General features: G+C 41.0%; 1 protein-coding gene across 19 annotated transcripts in view; it reads right to left on the minus strand.

Annotated features, from left to right (window-relative positions):
- Positions 1 to 18032, minus strand: part of EPB41L2 (erythrocyte membrane protein band 4.1 like 2) — a 248946-nt gene extending 230914 nt beyond the window's left edge. For all 19 annotated transcript variants that reach the window (XM_073337300.1, XM_073337316.1, XM_073337314.1 and 16 more), the window contains exon 1: positions 17948 to 18032. The gene's annotated coding sequence lies outside the window, so the exon portion shown is untranslated. The remainder of the gene's footprint in view (positions 1 to 17947) is intronic.
- Between the last annotated feature and the right edge of the window lie 995 nt (positions 18033 to 19027).

Genomic DNA, 19027 nt, shown 5'->3' on the forward strand with positions numbered 1-19027 from the left:
CTATTGCTTCTTGTCCTAGCCTCAGAGGTTAAGGAGAACGTATTTTTCTCCCTCCTCCTTGTAAGAACCTTTTAATGTCCCCTCTCAGTCGTCTCTTCTCCAGACTAAACAAACCCCATTTTATCATCAATCTTCCCCCGTAGGTCATGCTTTCTAGACCTTTAATCATTTTTGTTGCTCTTCTCTGGACTTTCTCCAATTTGTCTACATCTTTCCTAAAATGTGGTACCCAGAACTGGACACAATACTCCAGTTGAGGCCTAATCAGAGCGGAGAGAGCAGAAGAATTATTTCTCATGTCATGCTTACAACACTCCTGCTAATACATCCTAGAATGATGTTTGCTTTTTCTGCAAAAGTGTTACACTGTTGACTCATATTTAGCTTGTGATCCATTATGCTTCAGACCCTACAACCTTCAGACCCTTTCTGCAGTACTCCTTCCTAGGCAGTCATTTCCCATTTTGTATGCGTGCAAATGATCGTTCCTTCTCAAGTGAAGTACTTTGCATTTGTCCTTATTGAATTTTATCCTATTTACTTCAGACCATTTCTCCAGTTCGTCCAGATCATTTTGAATTTTAATCCTATCCACCAAAGCACATACAACCCCTCCCTGCTTGGTATCATCCGCAAACTTAAGCATACTCTCTGTCATTATCTAAATCATATAAAATAAAGGGAAAAAAGTCCTCTGAGGAAAGACCAGGGGAAAAAAAAATGCATTAAGTTAAAAAAAGCCACCCAGGAACCCAGAATAGTAAACATAAGTAGAAGGAATAGGTGTGGGGAAAATACCAGCAGTGTCCCCTGATGATTCTAGTTTGGATATATGATCATGACAGCTATACTAATTTAACTTGTTCTTTCTCTCCTGCTTCATCGGCATGGGGGAGGGAAGAAATGAGCAAGTGGCAATTAGCCTGGATAAAGTTAAGTAGATAATTTGTAAGAGATCAAAGTCCAATTCTTAGCCTCAAATTCTAGAGAAAATAAATCTAAAAAAATTCTATACATACTGCAACTAGAGTGAGTTTAGATCACATATTGCTATTGCGTAGACAATCTACAGCAGGAGACACACAAACTGGACTTTTTAGCCTCAAAGGACTCAACTTAAAGCGAGCCCCCTACTGAGCTGTTTTTCCAGCTCCGACTCGGAACATTCTCCTGTTAACCACTAGTTCCACGACCGGGACCTTTAAACATGAAATGCCCAAGTTAACAGTCTCCATGGCTAAAAATACCGCACATAACTTAAAACTGACTCACTTATCACTGCAGACTGATTCCCATCTCCAAACCTAGCTTTTCACCAAAATCCAGGTACTCAAATTCGCTGTTCAAATGTACATAATTTGCAACGTAAATAAGGTTAGACCTAGGAATTGAATACATTACCTTACCCTTCACTCCTGGACTCTACCAGACTAAAAGTAATGGACCATTATTGTTATTTATACAGAGCCATACTTATGAAATGTACCACAAGGATCCGTAGCTGCAATCCCCTACCATGCGGTAGCATATTTTGCTACTACACCAACCGCCCAGCCCAATTGACTAGTAGTTAGTGGCTTGCTTTCCAAAAATACTACATAAAATAGTCTTGGCACAGAAGTTTTGGGAAGCAGTTTTAAAAAATGAGAGTTGTACATTATGACTTTAGTGCTAGAAAATTTGAAGTGATGTGGCATAGTACAGTTTTTTCCCCCTTTTCTAAAAAGGAACATCAAGTGTAATAACTCAACTGATGTGAGCATTGGGAAATGCATATTATGGGATTTTTCATTACAGTAGCATTTACTATTTTACTAAGAACATTTTGTTACCTGTTCCAACAAATGTCTGTGTGTATCACATTTTAAATAATAAATAATAACAACAACAACATTGCATTATGTTCATGCTCTTTCCAGGAAAATAAAGAAGTGAATATGAATTGCACAGCTACCTGTAACTTTGCTTATCTTTGTACATATACCAGATTGACATTGTTCTGCCTTGTAGAAAAATGAGTCAGCTTAGTTCAACATCCTGGGCAAGGAACTTGAGCAAAGGAGTTCAATATACTTATTAAAATACCAATTACATTCTAAACAAACTATGACAGAGTAATAGTGTAATGGAATCCATTAGGGCAAAAAAATAAAATAAAATAGAACTGTTCAAAGTCAAGCATTCTCTGCACTTATACTTGAAAAATATGGAACAACATAATGATGTATTACACACTGGTAAAGGATTATAATTAGTATGAAACTTTTTTGCTTCTCTTTTCCAAGGTATTGCATTCCAAGGTATTGCATCTCTGTATCATAGCTGTGTAATCCACATTCAAGAATTTGTGCACAATCTAATAACTAATCAGCATCCTGTATCAGTCCTGCTCTCCCTTACATTCCCACTCCAACATGCACATGTCAAGCATTAGTCTGAGAGGGGATTGAAGGGGCGGGGGGGAGTGACTGAATCAAACACAAAAAAGCACATGCAGAAAGGTGGAGCCTGGTGCCAGCTAAAGAGAAGGTAGAGAAGCAGCTTCAGATAGAGCAACTGAAAAAAATACACAAAAAACTTTTCGTTTTCCAAATAAGTGGAAAAAGGATCTTCTCTGCCTACCTTTAGGAGGGGTAAGTAGAAAGTGTGGAAGAGTAAGGGGGACAACAGACAGGACTGATTGTTTCAAACTACAGAAATCTAGGCAGTGGAAGAGTGAACCTTGAAGGAGAGTTTAGAAGGGGTTAGCCAACATGTTCTAAAACTCTAGTGTAGACAAGGCAGTGTATATTCTTAACACATGCTAACTGATCCCATTAAAGCCTATGATCTTCCTAGATTTCAACAGGACTACCTTAATACACGTTAAAGTACAGCTTACCTTGTCTTGACTATAGTTTTAGAGGGTATTAGATTGAACTAACAAAATCCAACACCACATGGTTAAATCTTAATTTAAAGAGCCTTGAGCCCTCTGTCTTTACAATAAATTATTTTGGCCCTCCATAGATGCAACTAGGTTGTCTATGCAGCATCTCTTTGTGGCTCATCAGGCTTCACAACTCCCCTGCTGGAGATCCCTGCCAGTCAGGTGTCCCCAACCCCTCACAGATCCAGTGCCATGGAGTCCAAAACAAAAAGGAAAAAAAAACTAAAAATTAGGCTCATCCAAGGATTTGTCAGCAGGACCCACACTTCTGCTCAAGGTTTTTGTCCCTCCTTGTCCACCTTCCTGGGTCTAGCTATCCCATCCACCAAATGGCTCATCCAGGTTGCAAGCTGCCTTAGACTCTTGGCTGGGACCAGGCTTCCCTTGTTGTGGAAGTAGCAGAATTTTGCTCTCCTTTCTGGTCAGCCCTCAACTGGGCTACGTCTCCTCCTTTTAACGCCCTTCCCCATGTCCGATATTGGCTGCACATATAGCGGGTAGGGTCATCTGGGTCCACAGGTTCTCCTCAAGCCTCTCCTTGCCATTGTAGAGCCTCTCTGCCCAATTAACAGCCTCATTGCCAGTATAGGACTTATCTGACCCACCACAATGGTCTATAGATAAACTTTTTTGTAGAAAGCCTGTCTCTTAAGGAACAGAAAGTAGTTTCTGGGAAACCATCAGCCTCAGATTCAAGAGTTTCCAGGAACGAGCAGCAAGTAAACCGCCTGGAATATGATCGTAAAGAAACAAAGGACACTACAAAGGAAACTTTAACAGGGGATTTTACAAAACAATACTCTTTGCCAGAAAGAAAATTAGAAGTAACGGGGGGGGGGGGCGGGGGGGGGAGGGAGGTGAGTCAGGGTTTGAAGTGTTCATACTCTTGCAAATCTGGATATTAATGCCTGGACTCCCAATACTGGAAACTCTAAGTTATCCCATATAGAAAAGGAAGCAAAATAATAATGTTTCCTACTTATATATCAGTAAGTTTTAGGCTCCCTACATGTAGAAACAAGTATATAGAATAAAGGCAGCACTATTATTTTGTCTGTCTAATGACAGAAAAGGAGCAAATCCTGAAAGCAGATTCAGCCATCAGGGCAACTACCTACCAAGAACACAAGATTTCTTTTCTGTGGCTTTAGCTCCATCAGAGGCAGGTCAAAAAAGGTTATACATTTTAAATGATCTGATTAAGAGACAGAAGGGGGGGCATGACCTTTTCATGCCCAGCCAAATTCTGGATTATTTATGAAAAACCCCTATAGTTTCTAGATTTTTGTCAGCAGGGTTTTAAAGCCAAATGGCCAAGCTCTTTCAGTTCTCCGAAGAGGCTGACAGCTTAAAAAAAAATTATATTTTAATAGTCACCTATTAAAAGACATTTCTTACTCATACATTAATCTTAATCCACTTGTTTGCCCAGTTCCACACCCTGCAGTGAACTATGGATGGACCTGAGGTATTCTATATTAAAATGCCTTCTTTCAGAATTGTTTTAGCTCCATTATTCTAATGGATGGCAGTACACACAGTGAAGGCCATTACAACTTTTGTGTGTCACCAGACAAGACTCAAGGTTTCAGAAAGTGTAGTTCTACATTTAATCCACTGTATTACTGGGTTGCGTAGAATCTTTGCTTAAGATAATTAGTTATGGATGACAGATTTGATCTTAATTGTACGACTGTTTGTTAATCCATTCTTTTTGAGAGATGTTATCCTTTGCTGTAAAGTTCTCTTTTGTTAAAATTAGACTTTCATAGAGCTTATGAAATTATTAGTCAGTCAATTTAACTTTACACCAGATTTGCCTTCATAGCCATACAGACTGATCTATAGATCTCTATAAATTTACTACTTTATCTGAAACTATGCTTGAATTAAAGAATTAAAAATTCTTAATTAAAAAATTAAAAATTAATTCTTAATTAATTAAAATGTATCAACCAATCAATGGAATAAAGAATCCTCACGTATCATCCACAACAGTTTTCCAAATGAAGAATCAAAATGATAAACATTTAAAATGTAGGCAGGTGTGTTCAGTGCCTCTTAGCCACTATTCGCTGGAGTCTATTTTGTGGTATTTTGCCTAGTTTAGTTTTTAATTTTTCATGCAATCATCCTTCCATTACACTGCTCCCAACACAATTAAAAAAAAACCTCTCAGACTTTAAGTATTCTGCCAGTGGTGTGTGTCACTTTAAAAAGCACTTACTTACATAGATGCTCAAAATATTTGCCAAAACCATTTGCCTACTTTACATCTGAATTGTGTTATCTCGATTTAACAGTCATACCCAACATACTTACAGAAGCACTGAACAGAAGTTATCCAATTTTTAACTGGTATAAAGACACAGAAGAGACATTATGGAAACAAAGCAAACATCTCTAATTCAGACATGAGAAATGGAAGCAAGCTGATTCCTACCATCCTTTAGAGAGGACCAAGTTTTCTCTCATTGAGATCTGAATTAACAACGATCAGCATAGTAGCATTTTTCAGTCTACCAGCCAAATGAATATCCCCATAGCAGTCCACAGATTAATGTTTAGGGCCATAGAGAAGTTGAAACTAGAAATATAGGGTGTCGTGGCAGTGACTGAGAAATTTAGTCATTAAAAACCGATCATGTTCCAAAAGTTCCAAACACCAGTACGTATGGTATAGGACTTGTATTTTCAACATATTCATCATACTGTATACTATTTCAACAGCTGGGGAATATTATGGTAAATCAACCATCCTCATGGTACAAGTTGCCTGGGGGGTGGGGGGATGTCTGAGTTTTGAGATAGTGAAATCAAGACTGTCTAAAACATAAGGAAACCTATGAATAGACAGGTCTTAGAGGTGTAGAGAAACTGCACTTTTTGAAAGTGACACATGGCCCAACAATCCAGCAGCACTCAGATATCAATATACAAGTCTTTAATAAAGCCCTGGCTGGGATGATTTAGTTGGGGTTGGTCCTGCTCTAAGCAGGGCGTTGGACTAGATGACCTTCTGAGGTCTTTTCCAATCCTAATCTATGATTCTATGAATCTGGAATTATTACACACTAGTTGTTTCTAAATATAACGTACAACTTATTTTGGTCTGCCAGAACTGAAATTTGGGCAGGTCTTTGAAGTTACTGAAACAGCATAAGTGTATTCGACTTTGCGTAGTTACATGCAGGGCTTTAAAAACTCACTCACCAGTAGTAAGTGGGAAGCTTTTCCTGGCTAGCCCAGGACCCAACTCGATCAATCAGTCCTTGCTCATGGATTTGCCAAGAAAAATTAAATTAAACAAGACTAACAAGTGGGTCAGCGCAACAAAAAAAAAACCTAATATACACACTTGTATTTCGTTTAAAAAGAGTTTAATTTAACATTTATGAAAGCATTGTAGACAAAAGTCTTGTCTTTTGTATACATGAAGAAGTACTGATGTTTTATATGTCAGGGTTGAAATAAACTTTAGACTATCTTCTCCTGAAGTGAGAGGCTATTCCATGTAGCATTTACTCCCTGGCCTCTAGTGAAGACTGCAAATAAAAGTACGAATTAGTTCCAGTTATGATGGTTGTTTTTCCTGTGAACGCCCCCATCCACTTACTGACTCCATCAACCCATTACACATAATTTGGCCCATCAAATGGTAATGACTAACTGGTTCACTACCAGACTGGTCTGGTTTTTAAACCAGTGATCTTGAAGTTACAGCTTGTATTATGTCTTCTACAAGCAAACCCCATGAACCATCCACTCCCAGTACACAAAACAGTTAATATTTTGGCAGTAATTAACACACTTTCCCCATGAGAACATTAGATCACTTAAATATAGGTTTAGATGACAGGGGTTTAATATCAGAATTTCCACACTTCAGGAAAGATATGAGATTTTACCACATACTCAAAATGGAGGTGGCAAATGAGTCAGTGTATCCCAAAAGCTAAGCCAAAATGAGACACTTTAGAAGAAACTACATTACCAAGTATTTCCTTATGTTTTGCATTTTATAAGATGGAGAATTTATTTTGTAAAAACATTTAGAAGGCACAGTGATGTCTGTCACACATGGACCATACAATAAATGTCTCTCAAGGAACTGATAAAATTAAAAGCCATTCTTCCACCACTCATTAACTTCTCTATTTACTACACATTCACCATGCTAGCATAAGTTAAAGCAGAGGGTCTTCAAGATGTTATGAGCGAGTTTGCAATTAGTGTTATCAATGGGTATGGACCCAAAATATTTGTGGTTGAAAGCCTAAGGACAATATTCTAGCTTCTACTTTCAATACCACACAGACCATGTCCTATTTAGCTCAAAAGCTTGTGGTTTGCTACCATATTTAGTAATGGGTTAAACATCTCATCCAAAGGAATGAAAATAAAGATAGAAGGAGAACCTAAGTCACTATATAAAAAAAATAGTTTTCCCTCTGTTGATACTCACCTTCTTGTCAACTGTTGGGAATGAGCCACATCCACCCTAATTGAACTGGCCTCGTTAGCACTGACCCCCCACTTGGTAAGGTAACTCGCATCTTTTCATGGGCTGTATATTTATTTATACCTGCTTACTGTATTTTCCACTCCATGCATCTGATGAAGTGGGCTATAGCCCACGAAAGCTTATGCCCAAATAAAATTTGTTAGTCTAAAGTTCCACAAGGACTCCTCGTTGTTTTTACTGATACAGACTAACACAGCTACCACTCTGAAATAAGTCCCTTCTGATAGTCTCTTGTGTAAGGTAAAGGTTCTATAGCAATTTTTAAAAAGCTACCCCATTCTCCTTCCCAAGGATTTTCTCACTCCACAGAGCAGGATTCAAAATGCCAGTGAACTCAGGAATAGCTTACATACAGCTTAACCTTTACTACATTTGAATGATAGACACTGTATTATCAGCACTTTATTGGCAACGTTTTTTATAATATCCAAGTATGAGAGGTAGTGTAACCAAATTCTATTTTGCAATTATCCCATAATTTAAATCAACTCCTTTAATTCTCTGAAGGATGTTAGGAAATCACACTCACGACCAAAAAAAAAAAAAAGATACTTCTCTATGAATCAAACCATGGTAAAGAGTTCTTTTGGCTTTTTAATGTTTCATACCAGATGTTGAGTTCTTTATTGAACAGAATTAGAAAGCAAACATTGAGATACCCTCAGGGATTTTGTCCTGCTCACATTTAATAGGCACGAATGAAAAAATAAAATGGTCTTTCAAGTTGCAAGTAATTACCACAATCAGAAAATCCTGGAAATACAGAAATTTCAGCTAACTCTAGAAATTGTCATCTGTTCACACCACTCACACCATCCCTATAATACATATAAAAAAAACACAGAAAAACCTACCATGAAATATAGCCAAGGGAAGTAATTAGTTGCTTCTATCTCTCTACAATTAAGTGCAAATGTTCAACTAGTAAAATGTGAGAATAAGGTGGATGAGGTAATATTTTTTTTGGACCAACTTCCGTTGGTGCAAGAGAAGCTTTCAAGCTTAAACAGAACTCTGTAAAAGCTTGTCCCTTTCAGCAACAGAAGTTGGTTCAATAAAAGATATTACCTCATTCACCTTGTCTTGCCAAGATCCTGGAACCAACATGGCTACAGCACTGCAAATAAACTTTAAGTATACTTAACAAAAACTTGAAATAATTAAACCTTGAGTACCAAAAGTATAAAAACTGTTTTCCTGTTAGGTCACTTGAAATCTAGGTTAGCAGCACGCTCAGTCCCGGGCAAAAAAGGAGCATTATGCATTGGTCGGTTGCCATCACTGTGGCTGAACAAAGAAGTGACACAGATGACTAAGTTTATCATAAAGCCCTCCTCTATCAAAGCCTGGCCACTGTAGGCACTTTAAGAGAGGAGTCCTCTGAGAAGGGGACCCAAAGCAGTTTTAAGATTAGGCATTAATCTAAGTATGAAGATTATGGCACCAGGTTTTTAACTTTCCCTGTTACAGGCACTAAGTTCATGTCAGATGCATGTTGTAATGGGACAATGTCCAACCAAAGAAAGTATCCAAAAAGCAAGATGGCATAGAAAGGTGTAGGTTCACTAATAGGGACAGGATTAGTGATAATGTGGCTGATATTTGTTATTTGCCTTGAGCTACCATTTAGGGAAAAAAAAGTGTCAAAAATAGTGAGGATAGTGTTATTGCAACTCAGAATCAGAAATCATAGAATCATAGGATTGGAAGGGACCTTGAGAGGTGATCTAATCCAGTCCCCCGCATTCATGGCAGGCCTAAGTATTATCTAGATCATCCCTGACAGGTGTTTGTCTAACCTGCTCTTAAAAATCTCCAAGGATGGAGATTCCACAACCTCCCTAGGCAGTTTATATGAATGAACACGTTAACCACTACATAGTTAACTAGAACATATTACTATTAGTCAAGTCATATGAAAGTCACTTCAGTATACTAAATGAACTAATGAAGCACTGGTGATTGTTTTGGGGAATTCCATCGCTACCAGAGAATTTGAAAATGGTATACACTGAAGCTATTTAGGAAATGGGACACCGATCTGGAGGTTACAGACCAATAACTTCAACAGCTGATTAATTATTATACATTCCTTCAATTTAAGTAGTAAACACCTACAGGAATAGTAATTGTGCAATTGACAAGCAAACACAAGTTTGTTTAAAATAGAAGGGTGACCACAAGATAGGGTGTTTGAGAGAAGAAAACAAGGAAGGAGTAGAAAGACTTGAAGGCAAACTTCCTCCCAACAGAGGGAAAACAAAGTTCACTTTTGTTTGTAAAAAACTGTAAAATGTTATAGCTAGCTGTTGCACAATTCTTAAAAAAAATAAAATCAAAATTCAAACCAAAAAGGAGATTATATTGTATATTTGTGTGAGATGTCTAAAGTATTGTATGAAAAGACAAGTTTATTTTTGCTAGAGCTTCACATTTCAAAGCACTGCATGTTATCAATATATAAAATATAGATATTTTTGCTGCAAGTTTTGAAAGACCATAGACAGAATAAAAGAGTACTGTGCAGGCAACTTCAATTAAAAAAAAGAAAACAAAACTGCTCTAGTTTTCCATTGTGGTAAGAGATCACATCATGTGTTTTAAAATTATGCTGAAGAATACTATTAAAAATATATAAAAACCTACATTCTTAAAACACTGTAGTCAAGTTTTCAATCCAGGCCACTTTGTAAAGAAAGCCATGGTTATTCTTTGTAGTTTTCAAGCCACAGTAATAAGATGATAGTGATTTTGAGTAAAACCCAGTGTTACATTTAGCCTTACAACATTACTAATTACAGAGTAACCTGAACAATAAATATTTTGGTTAAACTCTGCTTTGTCATCAATGCAAGTAATTTTAGTCAAAACTGATCTTTCAGGCAGTACAGACATTTCCTTGGTTTTTAAAATTCTATTTTTATTTTCTGGTGAAAGGGTAGCTTTTGCAACAAGAACACTTCTCTAGAACTGGTGCCTTGCAAACACTAAGCCACAGAAACAATGTTAGACAGGCAAAGGAATTGACTTAAATCTGTAGCAGTAAGGCAATTCAGGGTTTGCCTTCAAACTGTGCCCTTAATTCGTCCTATTGTGCATCTGTGAAATGCATGAGTCTCCAAATAATGACCTTGCATACCAAAAATGCTGCATTACCTAAGATTAGCAGAGTAAATTAAAGTCAGAGGATCAAATCAAATCTTCCTGCAAAAATAATTCCAGGAGCAAGACAAGAGGAACAGGAAACTTCCTGAAGCTCACCCTGGATTTTCTGTCAAGTTGTCTTTTCAAAGTGGAGCAGCGAGGTACCATAAATAAATAGTCACCCCAAACCATCCTTAGGATACATAACGAAAGGAACCTGCAGTCCCAGAGAGTCCCTGCACACTGTTACTATACCCCAGCCCTTGGCAGCAAGGCTTCTGAAGAACCCCTTTCAACTATTGACAGAATCCTCTATGGCTGAGCTGTAGCAGAAGCTATGGAAGGATCCAATGGGAATTAATGCCGTTTCAAAACAGCACTAGTTCTCAGACTTCTGCATTGATATTAACAGGCTCAACAGGAGATGATGGGTTCAACTGTGCTAAGACAAGTTCCTTCCCTATCATCCCAGCCCCAAAAAATCTCATGGTACCACTGGGGGAGCATCTGATGTTAAAGGTAAAAGGTGCAAAACTGCGGCTCCCTCATCTGGGAGCTTACAAAGATCCCCTAGATTTGAGTCTCCTGTGCTAACAAAAGTGGAGGTGCAATCCAGCTCACAGGTGGGGGAAATGAACAACTGTTTTCTTGTTTTATAAATCAGTAACGTATTTGTTTTGTTTTTGCATGTACTCTCCCCAACATCCAACAATCTCACTGGAAGTGCCACCACACACTATCTTCCCCCCCCCCTTTTTTTTTTTTAAATAAGCAGTTCAGGACGGAGTAACATTGGATTATGTAACATGGTGGGATAGACATGCACCTTCTTCACCTGTAGGTGAAGCTGGCATTCAGGCTGCAGTTAATTACACTGGCTTCACAACAAGTGCTTCACAATAATATCAGACCAGGAAACGAAAAGTTAAGGTTGTACTACTTAAACAAGATACCAAGCCCATCTCTGCCTCTGCAGAGCTGCTCACAAGAAATACAGAAAATCAAACTACCTTATCTTTCCATAAGACTTCAATTGTATCTGTCTCCTCAAGAGATATAAAAGCACAAATTTATTTATATAGTCCAATCCATCTTTCCTTTTTATGTCAATAAGGAGTTGGGTCAGGTCCATAATATACTTGCTCTCTATAACAATGCCACTTTATCAGTTATGATCACCACTCTAAACCAGAACTACCATTCCTATACTCCACCATGTCCCTCTGTTCCGTCCATGCAACACCAATGGTCTACAGAGTAGTTATTGGTGGTCAATAGGTCATGTGGAGCTGCCTCTTCTTGCTTCCAACTGCTAAATCACATTAAAAGAAGCTATCAATACCTTAACATTTCTTACTGCTTTACTGTAGTTGCCAGAGGATCTTATCAAATTACCAATGGAACAGAAGGTACAATATGTAAGATTCCACATGCAAGAGGAGGAGGCCCAAAAGAGACTATTATCCATGCACTGGCCTGCCCTCAGAAACTGACTTAAGAAAAGCTGGTTTATCTTTTGTTTGACACTTAAAGCTATCATGCCAAGGGTAACCGCAAATTTTATTTCCGACAGCCAAAATAAAGGAATCCTTTATCATTTTATCAGCCTCAGTGGGCGTTTATGGGAACCGCCAAAGGCTATAACCTCTGAAGCCTAATGTTTGGAATGTCTACAGGACTTACCTCCAAGCTCATGATACACCCAACACTCTACCACAAGGGTGGGCAAACTTTTTGGCCCGAGGGCCATATCTGGGAATAGAAATTATATGGCGGGCCACGAATGCTCACAAAATTGGGGATGGGGTATGGGGGGGGTGTGCAGGCTCTGGTGTGGGGGGGTGCAGGCTCTGGGATGGAGCTCCAGATGAGGAGTTTGGGGTGTAGGAGGGTGCTCTGGGACTGAGGGATTTGGAGAGCGGGGGGGAGGGAGAAATCAGGGCTGGGGCAGGGAGTTGGGGCGTGGGGAGAGGCTTTGGGGTGCAGGCTCCAAGCGGCACTTACCTCAAGCGATTCCCAGAAGCAGTGGCATGTCTCTTCTCCAGCTTCTACGCAGAGGCACGGCCAGGCAGCTCTGCACGCTGCCCCATCTGCAGGGACCGTCCCTGCAGCTCCCATTGGAGTGCTGGAGGGGGCCATTGAAGCACATAGGAGACAGAACGGGGCCATGCCACAGCTTCCGGTTGCTGCATAGAGCGCCCCCCAGTCCAGCGCCCCGGCTGGAGCAGGGCAAGCCGCAGACCCCGCTCCCCAGCGGGAGCTCGCGGGCCAGCTTAAAACAGCTCACTGTACTGAGCATCTGGTAGAGCAGGGGTGGGCAAAGTACCACAACACTCAGTTACACCCTGTAACGGGGTAATTTTCCAATATGAAATATAAAGTCAGTGTTCTGTGGTGCAAGTTTACTGTACTCTCTATGCAAAGAACAGTAGTCTGTATCTGCTTTGTTCAAGAAGGTCAACCTTCATTTTGCATTTTTAGTTTTCTGACATTTTGTTTTCAAGTCTTATAGCATATGTATTGGGCAACCAGGGAAGCAACCCTAATTCAGGCACTAAGTTTGTCTTGTAACTATATCTGTAAGTTTATAGCACAGCCCATAATTAAAAATTATCCACAAAATGAACACCACTCCTGATATAAGCTTCTCTGTCACCCATCACCATAAAGTTTGAGCACCTTGGCCAACCAAATGTACCAAACTTGCTACTGTTTGTTCACTTTGTTTCAGAAGTTACTCTTTGCTGATGATGGTCCATCAACTACACATCAGAGCCGAGAAAAAAATATCAATCGCGCCTTATGACATTCAAAGGTCCTCAAAGATTATGATTTAATAAAATATCCTCTTTTAAGTCCAGTCTTACTACACTTAAGTCAATATAAGTTATTGTGTGTGCATAAGTAGGAAATAATTTCAACTCAGTGGGAGCTCCATCAGTGGAAAAACTGTAGGCTCAGGCCTCTGTTCTGAACTTCCCCCATCTGACCTTTTGGTAGTATAGTACTTATGGTTAAAAGCATTACAGTACTTATGGTCTAAAAACAATGGTTGAGCTAAGGTAGCATATGCTTTGCAATATTGTAGGCCAGAAGTCCTCAAACTAAGTATGTAAGAGACAGATGGGGTCACGCTCAAGTTTATAAATTAGGCATTACTACATACTGAGATCTCAAAGTGTAATTCAATGTGAAGAGGCAAAGGCCCGCCCCAAAAGTTGTGATTAGCCAGTGGTGGAGGGTACTCTCCTGTGGAGTTCCTTCTGGTTCCGCTCCCCTATTGAGAGGCCAGGATAGACACAGGAGATAGATAACAGATAGAGACTTTCATCGGAAAGAGTGTCATTCCCAACCAAAAAACCCTTAATGGATTGGCTGCCAGTAACTTCAGGAGAGATCTAATCTGACCTCCTGTGTATCACAGGCCATAGAATTGCCCTGAAATAATTCCTTTTGAACTACAGCATATCTAACAAAAAAAAGAAATCTTTGTTTAAAAATTGCCAGTGATGGAAAATCCACCATGACTCTTGGTAAATTGTTCCAATGATTAATTACCCTTACTGTGAAAAGGGATGCCTTATTTCCAGTGTGAATTTGTCTAGCTTTAGCTTCCATGCATTGGATCATTATACCTGTGTCTGTTAGTGCTTGTCTACATGGGCACTTTACAGTATACAGCCACGTTAAAGCACTGCCATGGCAGCGCTTTAACGTTGCTAGAGAACACATGCCCTGAGACTAAAGAGCCCATTATCAAATATTTGTCACCTATATGGGGACTTTATACTGATCATGTCACCCCTTAACATTTTTTTGTTAAGCTAAATAGATTCAGCTCTTTGAGTCAATCACTACATGCATGTTCTCTACTCCTTAAATTGCAGAAGAGCTATGAGAATGATTAATCTACAACCTTCTTGAATTGTGGACATCAGAACTAGACACAGTATTGTCCTGATCGCATCAGTGCCAAACACTGAGATAAAATAACCTCTCTAGGATAGAGTCCTCGTATAAGTATGGGCTACATTCTTCTTTCCCAGATGCGTACATATACAATTAGCCATATTAAAACACATCTTGTTCGCGTGCACCCAATTTAGCAAGCGATCCAGATCACACCATGTCTGTAACCTGTCCCCTACATTGTTTATCATCCTCTGGTCATCTGCAAACTTTATCAGTGATGATTAACATTTTTGTCAATGATCTGGAAGAACACACATAAATAGCATAGGGTCAAGAGCCTATCCCAGCAGGACCCCACTAGAAACATACTTGCTCAATGACAATTCCTCTTTTACAATTACATTTTGAGACCTATCAGTTACCCAGTTTTTAAACCATTTACTGTATGCAATGTTAGCTGTATATCATTCTAGTTTTTTTTTTTAAATCAAAAATCTCATCTGGTACCAAGTCAAACACCATACAGAAGTCTAAGCATATTATATCAACACTATTGCCTTTATCAACCAAACTTGTAATCTCATCCAAATAAAAAAAATTAAATTAAAAATATATATCATGTTAGTTTGACAGGCTCTATTATCCATAAACCCATGGTTCTTTGCATTAATCACATAACACTCCTTTAATTCTTGGATTAATGAAGTCCCTTATCAGCTGCTTCATTATCTTGCCTGGGGTCAATGTCAAACTGACAGACCTTTAATTAGGCAGGTCATCCTGTTTAACCTTTTTAAATATTAGGAGAACATTAGCTTTCATCCAGTATTCTAGAACTTTCAGAGTGTGCCAAGACTCATTGAAAATCAACATTAAGAGTCCAGTAAGCTCCTCGGCCAGCTTTTTTAAAACTCTTGGATGTAAGTTATCTGGACCTGCTGATTTAAGAATGTCTAACTTTAGTAACCGTGATTTAACATCTTCCTCAGTTACTATTGGAACGTAAAGTGTTCATTATTATCATACGATATGACTACAATATCTGGCTTTTTTCCAAATACAGAACAGAAATACTTATTGAACACTTCTACCTTTTCTTCATTATTGTTCATAATTTTATCACTTTCTTCTAGTAAGATTTTTTTTGTTCCTAATATACTTTAGGAAACTCCTTACTAAACTTAACTCTGCTGGCCATAGCTTTCACCTGGGTTTCCCTTATCAATTTCCTACAATGCCTAGCTTCCAATTCATATTACTATCAATTTTTCCTTTCTTCTATTTGTTATATATTGAATTGGGGGATGGACAGTTAGTATCACCAAGCCCGAGAGAGGAATGACCTTGAGCCAATCAGCTGATCCGAAGGATACAGGCTAAAAAAATATGCTACCACTGTGAGAACATTTTAAGAGGTTTTGGTGCAAAAAGAGAGCAGCTTAGTTGAGTTGGGAGCTTTAATGAAGGAGCTTGATCCCAAGAACAGCTGGACTGAGGCAGAAAGTCCAGACCAACCCAGCAACATCAGGAACAGAGCGTCCAGACGTAAATGAGCTCACAGCACACACTCGCATCAATGACTGCAGCAAAAACTTGGAGACAGAAGTCAGACAAGGAATCACGGAATGCTTAATCAGGTCAGAGAGCACTGATCTGTATATTTACGCATTGGACAGGAGACACTGTATTATTGCTGGGGAATGTGTATGTTTAACTTCCCATAGGGGTCTCCTCATGCTATTAATCATCATACAGACTGAAGGTTTGCCCTGCTTAGATAAAAGTACTGCTTTATTATTGAGAGTTATGTCCATTTCTGGGATTACCTCCTGCTTCACCAAAGGAAGTTCATGCTTCTCAGGAGTAAGAGGGTTACACCCAGACCCAGCAGGTAAGGAGCTGGGAGCCACTAAATCAACCCCAGTTGGCTCCCACCTGACAAGACCTGGCTAGCACACCTTGACTAATGGACTACCTTTTATTTACCAAAATTTTGTTTGTCAAATGTTCAGGACATGTAGACAAAGAGAGGCACTGATCTCTGCATTGAATTGTTTTGCCTATAGAGCATGAAACTGATAAGGACTGTACAATCCTAGTCAGTTGCATTCTCAGCAGGCACCAGAGGCACACAGCTTCAGTGGAGGGTCACAGTTCTCTACCTGCAAACCTGAAAGAAAGAAAAGAGTTAAAAGGAGTGGGTGGAAAGAAGCAGCTGAAATGGAAAGAGTGGTGGTCCAAAAGTATCTCCCTGCTTCCCACTTTGCTGTCCCACATTATTCATGCCAAGGATACAGACTACCAAAATTTCATAGGTTTCAGAGTAGCAGCCCTGTTAGTCTGTATCTGCAAAAAGAAGAGGACGACTTGTGGCACCTTAGAGACTAACAGATTTGAGCATAAGCTCACGAAAGTTTATGCTCAAATAAACTTGTTAGTCTAAGGTGCCACAAGTCCTCCTTTTCTTTTTGCAAAATTTCATAGTGATTCAGGGCAGTTTGCATTAGTTTGGGATTATCTGGTTTTCCTCCCAAAAAAAAATCAGACCAGGAAGTTTGAGACCCACCAGTGCAGATAGATGTACAAGTACTGAAATTAGAATAGGATAGCAAACCTCAGCCAGAGATTTCTAATAAGCAACTAGTGTCTCTCAATCAGTTTTGCTGTTATAACTACAAAAACCAAGGTTTGCAAACACAGGCGATACTCTACACGCTCACAGGTCGAGAAAGGCCCCTAGGCTTAAATACGGAAGTCGTCACCACCCCATGCAGATGAAGAGCAATGAGGGGGTCAGTTTCCAGGCTTTCAGCTCTTCTGCTTTTGACTAAGGGGGGCAGAGTAAAGCGTCTCTGCTGTGCGTGGGACTCCCAGCCCGCGGGAATCTACACGAGGGAGATTTAAAGGACAGGAGGATGGTGCGCGTCTCACCGAGCCACGGCAGCAGCCCCCCTGGGACGATGGGAGGGAGGGAGGGACGCTAACGCCAGCCGCCCTACTTCGTGAGCGGCGAGCCCCCCCCCCACCGTCCCAGTGCCGGGGGGTTTCCGTGCGAGCAGGCCGGGCGCACCGCACAGCGCCGCCCACAGCGTCTCCCCCTCCAGCGGATTTCCCCGCGCCCTGGCGGGGCGGACAAGCGCCCTGGGAAGAGCCGCCCCCCCCCCCCCCGCCGCTGCCGTTGGGCTTTGACGGCCGCGCCGACCCAGCTCGGGCCTGCAGGGGCAGCGTCCTCCCAGACCCTCCAGCCCGCGCCGGGCGCAAGGACACCAGCGAGCCGCGGGGACCCCGGCCGCCCAGGGACCAGGTCGCCAACCCAAGGGCGGGGCCCCGCGGCACCTGCCCCTGTCACTCCTGCGCCCAGCTCGCGCCCGCCGCCCCGAGCGGGAGCTCTCGGAGGGGAGGGTGAACAGACCCCCCCCGCGCGCGAGTGCTATTACCTGCTGCTGCCGCCTTCAGCTCCGCCACATCCGAAATTGAAATTCCCTGACCGGAGCCGTCAGCATAACCCCAGCGAAACCCCGCCCCGGCCAATCCCCGCGCGGCCCCGCCCACCCCTGGTCACGCCTCCCCCTCCTCCTCAATCAGGGCCTCTCGCTCCACCCAACCCCCCCCGACCCCTCCCGTTTCCTAGCCCCGCCCATTCCTCCTCAGGCCCCGCCTCCACACGGCCAAGCATCCGTCCTTCACCCCAGACCACGCTTGCCACGCCCCATTAATCCCGCCCCCTCACGCAAAGCCCCTACCTCTCAGAGACCACCATCAGCGCCGAAGGCCACCCTCTACAAATCTATTGGCTGAGTCCTATGTCTGTCATTGGAATTGGCTCCGCCTTTTCTCCCCTTCCTTCCTATTCTCCAGTCTGAAACTGCATTGAGTTTAATGCCTTGGGGAAGGTACCCACTGGAGTGAGGGGCCCAGTCTAGCCTCAAAGGAGAAAGAAGAGAGATACTGGGGGATACAGGCTGGCAAAGTACTATAGGAGCCTTAGCAGAACAGTGGCTTCTGCAGTCCTATTTAGGAAAGATTTCAGAGTAGCAGCCGTGTTAGTCTGTATTCGCAAAAAGAAAAGGAGGACTTGTGGCACCTTAGAGACTAACCAATTTATTTGAGCATAAGCTGTAGCTCATGAAAGCTTATGCTCAAATAAATTGGTTAGTCTCTAAGGTGCCACAAATACTCCTTTTCATTCAGGAAAGAGACTTCCAGTCACCCACTCCCATGGCCTTGTCTGTACTAATGTCCGCACATGGCTGTCTGCAGGTGTGTTAACTGAACTAGGGTTGAACACAATGCTGTGTTTAAGCTTTAGAGTTTAGAAGAGTGCTTAATTTGTGCCAGGGCTGAGCCCTGGCAATTCTAGGCTTGGTAGTTTATAGCCCAGGTACCTCTGGACTTTCTGCATCAATTATGAAAGTTAAAAAAAATTGCTTGAGCCCTGGCACCTCTTACAAATTAAGCACTGGTTTAGTGGTATGTGTAGTAGGGTGAGCAGACAGCAAGTGTGAAAAATTGGGATG

This window comes from Lepidochelys kempii, chromosome 3, assembly GCF_965140285.1.
Source record: "Lepidochelys kempii isolate rLepKem1 chromosome 3, rLepKem1.hap1, whole genome shotgun sequence".
NCBI classification, from domain to species: Eukaryota; Metazoa; Chordata; order Testudines; family Cheloniidae; genus Lepidochelys; species Lepidochelys kempii.